Here is a 9,273-nt window from a genome sequence, read left to right on the forward strand (position 1 = left end):
TTTATAGGGAACAATAAATATCTACCATAAATATAAAATAAATGCCTAATATAAAACCAATGCCTTAGCAGAGCTCGATTAAGAACTTCTACCGTAAAGGCACCGTAGGGAATCATAAAATGATTAACCCTAAAAAGGCTTCCCTAAATAACCAAATATGCCATATCAGTTTCAATATCTCAAATACTCAACAGGGATTTTTAGCTCCGATTAGCAAAGGACCGGAGAAATATATATATATATATATATATATATATATATATATATATATATATATATATATATATATATATATATATATATATATATATATATATATATATATATATATATATATATATATATAATACATGTTTTGTATGGAATTAAAAACCATGATTTTTGATATTTTTTATAATTTTTTAATATATAAAATAAAATTTTATATATATATATATATATATATATATATATATATATATATATATATATATTAAAAGGTCAATAAAGAAAATACAAAAATAGAGTTGGCCGATCACATGAGGAGAGAGAGGGTGGGGTACCCTCCCGTCACCCTTTCCCCGCACTACCTAAACCGCAACCCTAGTGTTGTGTGTCGCAGTGCGATTCCATTCCTCATGTTTCTTCCCCGCTCTGTTCCCACCAACCTTAGAATTAGAAAAACAAGGTAACTAAATTATTTAATCAGGGGATTTAATATCGGAAAGGATTGGATTTTGCTTTTTTGTAGCTTAGTATAAGACTATCTACTGCTTTAGGTGAAGATTTTATTGAATTTCTTTTCCGCTTTCCTTTTCTTTCAATTTTTTGTGTTTTCTCTTGTAATGCTCATGATTTGTACTATGTTTTGCTCTATGATTTCAACTTTCGGTTTACATATAACTAATGGTTATTTCTTTACAGGTTTGCGAAAATGAAACTAGGAGGAAAAATAAAAGATAGAGGACTCAGGCAATTTAGCTTTAAAAAGGTTTGTAATATGTCTTATTTTTTATTAAACATGCATAACACAAAAAATGAAAGCAAGGGAAATACCACACATAATGAGGTTAGTAGATTCATTAATTTCCTCTTTTACTTTCTTTCACCTATTATAAGAAAGAAGGAAAAACTGCAATAAATTCCCTACATATTGGTTTTATAATCGATTTAATCCCTATATAATTTTTTTATTCAATTAAATCTCAAATACCAGTAATCGTACTCAATTTAACACTATGACCTGGTTAACAGGTCATCTAACTTTCAAAAAGTACATTTTTAGCCCAGATTTCAAATTTTATTACAAAGTTGGTCCAAATTTTACACTTTTGGCCCAGATTTTAAATTTTGTTAAAAATTTGGTTCAAAACTTTACCCTTTTTGCTCAAATTTTAGAATTTTACTATGAATTCATCATAACTTTAGTTTTTTGACAACTTTTTTTCTCAAAAAATTGTTTGACAACTTTTTTCTTAAAAAATTGTTTCTAATATGTTTTTTCTTTATAAAATCATATTTATACAAAAAAAAAACGTATTTTCACCTAAAAATCTTATATTTTCTATATAAAAACTTTTTTAAGAAACTTTTTTGTATATGAAATATCTAATTATAAAAATATATATTTATAAAGTATATATATATATATATATATATATATATATATATATATATATATATATATATATATATATATACACACACAAATTCACTTTTATAAAAAAATGTATACAAAAACGTATTTTACAAAAAAAAATGTATACAAACACCTATCACTTATATATATATATATATATATATATATATATATATATATATATATATATATATAGGTGTGTATGTATTTTTTTTTTTATAAAATCATGTTTGTTTATATCTTTTTTTATAAAAACGTGTTTAAATAATTTTTTATATAATACATGTTTGTATACATTTTATAAAATAGTGTTTGTATACATCTTACAAAAATGTGTTTGAATAATTTTTTATATAATACGTGTTTGTATATATTTTAGACAAAATTGCAAAAATGGTCCCTGTGGTTGGCAAATTTATGTGTTTTTGGTCCAAAACGAAATGTTGGTGCATCACAGGTCCAAAATTGAATCTTTCTATTGTTTTTGGTCCCTATCAACATAAAAAGACTATTATACCCTTATATTTGATTTTTAATTTGCTTTATATATCTAATCAAATGTTTTTCATTAATTAAAATTAAGAAAAAGGCCTCTCTCTCTCTCTCTCTCTCTCTCTCTCTCTCTCTGTGTTAAGAGTTCTTGTGAAAGTCAACTTGCTAGATCAAGAAAACAGAATTCTTTTCTTCTTCCTGGTTCACTATGGTTTACACAAAAAAGGTTAAGCATTTGTTTTTGTCTCTTTATTTTGAACACCACCTTCTGCTGCCATTAAAATCCGTCAAACGAGCCTCAAAACACCACCATCTACTGCCTTCTTCCGGTTTTGGGAGCTTACCACCAAAAACCATTAGGAACCGTTGTTGTCTCCATCAATAACCACCACCGATGTTTGATCACCGTGAATCACCATCAAACCTCATCCCATATCCTACTCCATCTCGACCCTTGTCTTTCCCGGTGAGCCTAAACAAGGACGAAGTATCATAAGGTTGTCGGACTAGCCCCCTACCGCTGGAGCTCTTTCCTCAACCAACAAATATCGTCGTCACTGCTACTTCTTCCATCCACCATTCCCAGCTCCGTTCGCCTCCATCATCATTGAGCTTGTCGGAACAGGAAATGGAAGCAGCGAAGCTGTCATTACCGCCCGCTGTCGTTGCTAATGTGGAGCTCCGACACCATCGCTACCGCCTGCTGCTGTTGCCACCGACCGTCTCTGAACTGCCACCATCCCTGTCATCATAGTAAGCTTCATCCACACCCCTCAGTTTTCAAACCAATAACATTCTATGTTCGATCGACCAACTGAAATTAAGAGACTATGGGTCTCGTCTGTAAAGCACGACTGGTAACGGAAAGAAGATGGTATGTTCTTCTTCTTCATCGTCTTCAGATCCCCTTCTTCTTCAATTTCATCATCATCAACTTCATTTCACACAAATACCTCATCAGAAACCCTAATTTTATCGTCATCGTCATCATGTTCTTCTTCTTCGTAGTCTTCTTCATATACTTTCGTATCCAACACCGGCTCTGCAAAACTCGAGAACCCCAAATTCCTCGATTTGATCCTCGCAACACCAACTCGTATTTTCTTCGTATCATTGATGGCGAACAGATCCGGCAGAGTTGCTCCGTCGCAACCCTAATTTAATCACCAACATGCTTGCTCCGTCGCAGACGACCGGAAATTAAAGTGGTAGGGAAGGAGTTAGCGAGGAGAGGCCAGAGGGCGGTGTTGGGTAAGGGTTTGATGGGAGTGTAGATGGCCGGAAATTGGGATGACGATTGAGAGAGAGAGAGAGAGAGAGAGAGAGAGAGAGAGAGAGAATGTTTATTAATAATAAAACATTAAATTAAATACAAAAAATATAAAAAATATATCAAAGGGCATATTCGTCATTTCAGGTTGGGTCTGGACTAAAAACACACAAAAATGTTAATCATAGGGACCAAAACAACACAAGATATCGAAAATTGGACTAGTGGTGCACTAACATTTCGTTTTGGACCAAAACTACAGAATTTTACCAACCACAGGGACCATTTTTGCAATTAACCCTATATTTTTTAAAATCGTGTTTCTATACATTTTATAAAATGTATACAAACATGTATTATATAAAAAATTATTCAAACACGTTTTTATAAAAAAAATTATATAAACAAACAGGATTTTAAAATTTAGGCAAAAATGATACAGTTTGGACAAAAATTTTAACAAAATTTAAAATTTTGGCCAAAAATATAAGTTTTGGACCAAATTTATAATAAATTTTGAAATCTCGACCAAAAATATATTTTTTGAAAGTTGGATGACCTGTTGACCAGGTCAAAAGGTTAAATTGAATACAATTACCGGTATTTTGTACTTAATTGGATAAAAAAAAATACATAAGTACTAAATCGATTATGAGACTCATATGTTGGGATTTTATCATTACAAAAATATCATTTTGCCTTATGTATTTTGAACAAAATGGAAGTCCAAAACATATTTGTGTGGATGAATATATAATTTATTATATGGAAAGTACACGAATTTACCCTTTATTATCCATTATTCAAAGGCATGCAAATGCATTCTTCTTTGGAATCAGTCAAAAAAAGTTTCACTTATGTGATAAGCAAGCACTTCGGTTATTATATGAACTATTTCCATTTTTATATATTATGGTGCAACGGAAAACCACAATAAAATCGTTACATATTGTTTTTATAATCGATTTATTCATTATATATTTTTATTCAATTAAATCTCAAAAACTAGTAATAGTATTCAATTTAACCTTTTGATCCGGTCAACATATCATCCAACTTTCAAAAAATAAATTTTTGGTCAAGATTTCAAAATTTATTATAAATTTGGTCTAAAATTTACCCTTTTGGCCCAGATTATAAATTTTATTACAAATTTGATCCAAACTTTACCATTTTTGCCCAAATTTGAAAATTTAATTATGAATTCACCATAACTTTAGTTATTTTTACAACTTTTTTTTTTTCTCAAAAAATTATTTCTTATATGTTTTTTCTTTATAAAATCATATTTACACACACACACACAAAAAAAAAAAAAAACATGTTTTCACTCAAAAAATTTATATTTTCTATATAAAACCTTTTTTTTAAACTTTTTTGTATACGAAATATCTATTTATAAAAATATGTATTTGTTAAGTATACAAATCTGTTTTTATAAAAATATGTATATAAAAGCGTATTTTACAAAAAAAATGTATAAAAACACCTATTTTATCTATATTTTTTTTTATAAAATCATATTTGATTACATTTTTTTTTATAAAAACGTGTTTGAATAAATTTTTATATAACAAATGTTTGTATACATTTTATAAAATGTATACAAACACGATTTTATAAAATATATACAAACACGTAATATATAAAAAATTATCCAAACACGTTTTTGTATGATGTATACAAACATGATTTTATAAAATGTATACATACACGTATTATATAAAAAATTATTGAAACATGTTTTTATAAAAAAGATATAAACAAACATGATTTTATAAAAAAATATATAGATACACATGTCTCTCTCTCTCTCTCTCTCTATATATATATATATATATATATATATATATATATATATATATATATATATATATATATATATATATATATATATATATATATAGAAAAGTGAATATACCCTTAAGGATATATAAGCTTAGGTACTCAAACTCAATATACTACGTCGTTTTTTCTTTATAAAATCATATTTATAAAAAAAAAAAAAAACGTATTCTCAAAAAATTGCCGATTCTTCCCGATCACATTTTATGTTCAGGTTCAATTTTTCCAGACTCCTAACAAAAAGCATAGTGATATTGATGCCTTACGATTTGCTTATAACATAATAGAAGAAGTTCCAGGGTGTTCCTTACAAATAATCTTGTCTATTTTAAGATCACCATCTATAGTCAATAATAATAATAATAATAATAATAATAATAATAATAATAATAATAATAATAATAATAAATTTTGAGGCTTCTGGTGCAATATTTAGATATCATTTAATAAAATTTGTTTCTGATACTCATTTGCCCACATTAATAGACATAATTTTCACCAGTTCAACACGTAAGAATTTAGACTTTAGAGTTAAACAATTTCACATAAAAGTGACAAATTTACCGCACTTGTTAACCATCCACGGATTAATACCAATAAGCTTTTAAAACATTGCTTAATTGATTATTTAATTAATTTACATACTACACATTTCCGTTATAGCATTTTTCATATAGAAAAGCAAATATAAACAAACCATTACAAGGTCTAAAACGCTATACCCTTATGATCAAATGTAAATAAGTATAACCTTTTATACAACACAATATGCCCTTTAAGAATAGAGAGGTAAAATAACCATGAGGTTTTAGCCCAATTTTGCTAGCTCTTAATACTTCAACATTACTTTGGTTAAAACCAAATGACGTTAACTTTATTTGCTCAAAACTAAAAGCTTTACAAGGTTTAGCGCAATATCAATTTTTTTGGAAATATACCCCAATGGATTGGAAAACAAATTACACCTTAAAAATCATTCAAATAAAACTTCACCAATAGAACTCCTCGATCTTTGTGCAAAACTTCACCTCTTCAAACGTTGGAAATTACATAAAGCTTTACAGGAGCCATCCCTCGTTGTCTAGGAAAGTATATGTCATGGATCTTTGTTCCCTGCATATATTGATGGAGTAGCTTGGAAGGATTAAACTTTTAGTTCTCTTAACCATGACATTCAACTCTCCTAGAAAACAAGGGATGCTTCCACTAACAAGCTTATATGCTAATTGCAACATCTAAAAACGTGAAGATGTTTAATACGAAGATCGAGAAACCCTTTTTGTGAAAATAACTTTATCCAAAATCCATGGAAGTGTAAGTTTTTCTCCAAACCATTGGGGTATATTTCTAGAAAATTAATAATCACCCAAATCTAAGATTCATAAATTTCGTATATTATACCGATCTACAAAAAGTTCACCAATAAAATTATCATCATTAGATTTCAACCAAAATAATACTAACCACACATGTGATTTGAGCTAAATCTCATGGTTACCAACCTTTGAGTAACAGTAATTCGACCAAATTGTACCTGTTTCGCAATTTAACGAGAATCATATAACCTATTAGAACATGAATAACATTCTTAAAATCCTATTAGTGTAAAATATATATGCTACACAAAAAGAAAATAGTATTAATAACAGTATCTCTTATTGTAAACAGGTCCAACCGATTTCGAAACAAACACCCAAAATAACAAGCTTGAAAACTCAGAAATCAATTACCTGATTCGAAAATATACTTCAGAACTTAAAATAATTCAGTTGATTGGTGTAAATTTGATAGCGAAAGAAAGACGATTTACGTAGAAGAAATTTTCCAATTGGGCAGAGCGTATGTCGGCACCTTATCCTATGACTTTCTGAAACCCTGGTATCAGTGATCAGTTATCAAAGACCGTACCATATCAAATGAGCCAGTCGGCTATTAAACGTCAAAGTATTCAACCATTCTTAATGGGCCGCTAACTATGAGTCCATTAAGACATGCACCGAGTTATTTGTATCAAATGCTTTGTATTTGTATATATTAGCTTTAAAAGTGATAAATTGTATGGGTGTTCTAATCTAATGACACAAATCGATATGTAAATAAACTGGTTAGAGTTAAAATTTCTGACCCGTCAATCTGGTTATTTCATGGGTTATGTGTTTGAGTTTTTGGGTTAATCCATTAACCCGAACTCGATCCAATTGTCACCCGTAATAAACATATCATTTAAATAAGTCGTCTCAGTCTCTTTCAAATCCTGTATATATTAGTAGTTTCGATTAAATTTTTTGGTTTTTTGGACTTCAAGACATAACCAATCTAAGGGGTTGTTTGATTTCCTTCTGACCCAGTCCAGTCAGAAGTTTTTGTAGACTCAGTCTGAGTCTGTGTGTTTGATGCCATGATTATAGTGTCTGACTCGGTCCATAACCCTCCCAAATCCTCAAACTCGGTCCAAGGAAAAAAAAAAGCTCCTGACTGGGTCATCTTCATGGTCTACCCCTTTTGTCCTTTGGTGATGGATCGCTTCATATCTTTATCTCATCCGGACTCTTCCCGATTCAAATTGAAGATCACTTTCTTTCTCAATCACCGAAACAAGAACCCCTAAAAATCATTCATCTCATTCCTTAGCCAATCCTTCTTTTGCTCAAAACATATCGTCCTCCTCCAACCTATGATCGACGTCCCACGTCCTACCAAGCAGAGCCAGCGACTACGCATTCCTGCTTCTCTAACGTCCTCCTCCACCCTATGCCTGTTGTCGATTGAATATTGAATAACCTATCTGCCCATAGCTGCAGTTGCACAATCAAAGTTTGTTATTCTGGTAAATTTCGATTTCTGATTTTGAATATCCAATTGGATTTCTAATTTTATATGTTGTTTCCAATTTATGATTCTTGTAGTTTCCAATTTTCTGTTTAATATTCGATTGTTTTTTGAATTATTGATTCTTGTAATTTGTGGATTATAGTCTGTAGATAGGGTTTTCTATTTGATTCTGAAAATTCTGATTTTATGTAACATACACGTTTTGAAATCGTGTTTTGTAATGAATAAAATTGTAAAATACTGTGTGAAATTGAGTGTTGAGTTCTAACAGATGGTTTTTACTAGAAATGAAGTAAAACTATGTTTAGAATCACTCATAAAATATTGGAAATCTTATGAGATTCCAATTAAAAGCCAAATAGTGAAATTTAGCGAAAATATAAAATTTTAAGTAAGTAAAATTTTATTATTGAAAATTGTAAACAATCTCATTAGAAACTTGTAGGTGAAAACCTCGTCAAAATCCGAGTTATAACCAAAAAGTTATGACCAATCGAAGATCTGCGATAAAACCGACACGACGCCGAATGACGTAAAAAGTGGGTTTTTGATAAACTACTTTTTAGCCTTAGTAATCTAAATGAAAGTCGTACTATTCGTTAAACCGAGAAAATCGATAAAAAGAACGTCAAAATCTGACATCGTATAAAGAAGTTGTGATTTTTCGAAGTTTCAACTTAGTAGTAGACAACTAAAAACTCGAATTTTAGATCGAGCGATATTTGACCGATACATCTTAAACGAGAATCAAAGGTCTCGTCATTTGTAGTACAACGGTAAAAAATCTGACGAAAACGGATGTCTGATGAAGAAGTTATGAATTTTTAATGAATTTTCCTGTCCCGGTCTGTTAAAAATAATAATATTAAAAATAAAGTCAAAATTAGCCGATAAAGTCTAAACAAAAGTTTTAGAGCATAATTTTAGCTACGTGTGCATATAAAGAACGTCAAAAACAGAGCTAGTATGCGAAAGTTATGGATTTTAGAAGTTCGGGGCTCAATTTCCGAGAAATATCGCATGAATAGTACCGGCCACGTCACCTCGCACGAAGCAGCAGCGTCATCCGAGTCGTGGCACGTCCGAAGAGCGACGCGTGTCGCACGCGTGTTGTAACGCCCGGGTTTTCAGGGCTAAGCATTTTGTCAATGTAATAGTCTAGGTCAACTATTGTAACTCTTTTTGAAGTAATAAATATGAAATATTTGAGTATTAT

General features: G+C 30.1%; 1 long non-coding RNA gene across 1 annotated transcript; it reads right to left on the reverse strand.

Annotated features, from left to right (window-relative positions):
* Positions 1-5,824: 5,824 nt before the first annotated feature.
* On the reverse strand, positions 5,825-7,259 carry LOC145045884 (uncharacterized). Its single transcript, XR_013681914.1, has 2 exons — positions 6,956-7,259; positions 5,825-6,759 (listed from the first exon to the last, which is right to left on the reverse strand). It is a non-coding gene; the product is annotated as an uncharacterized LOC145045884 (long non-coding RNA).
* Between the last annotated feature and the right edge of the window lie 2,014 nt (positions 7,260-9,273).

This window comes from Lactuca saligna, chromosome 5, assembly GCF_052625555.1.
Source record: "Lactuca saligna cultivar CGN05327 chromosome 5, ASM5262555v1, whole genome shotgun sequence".
Classification (NCBI taxonomy): domain Eukaryota; kingdom Viridiplantae; phylum Streptophyta; class Magnoliopsida; order Asterales; family Asteraceae; genus Lactuca; species Lactuca saligna.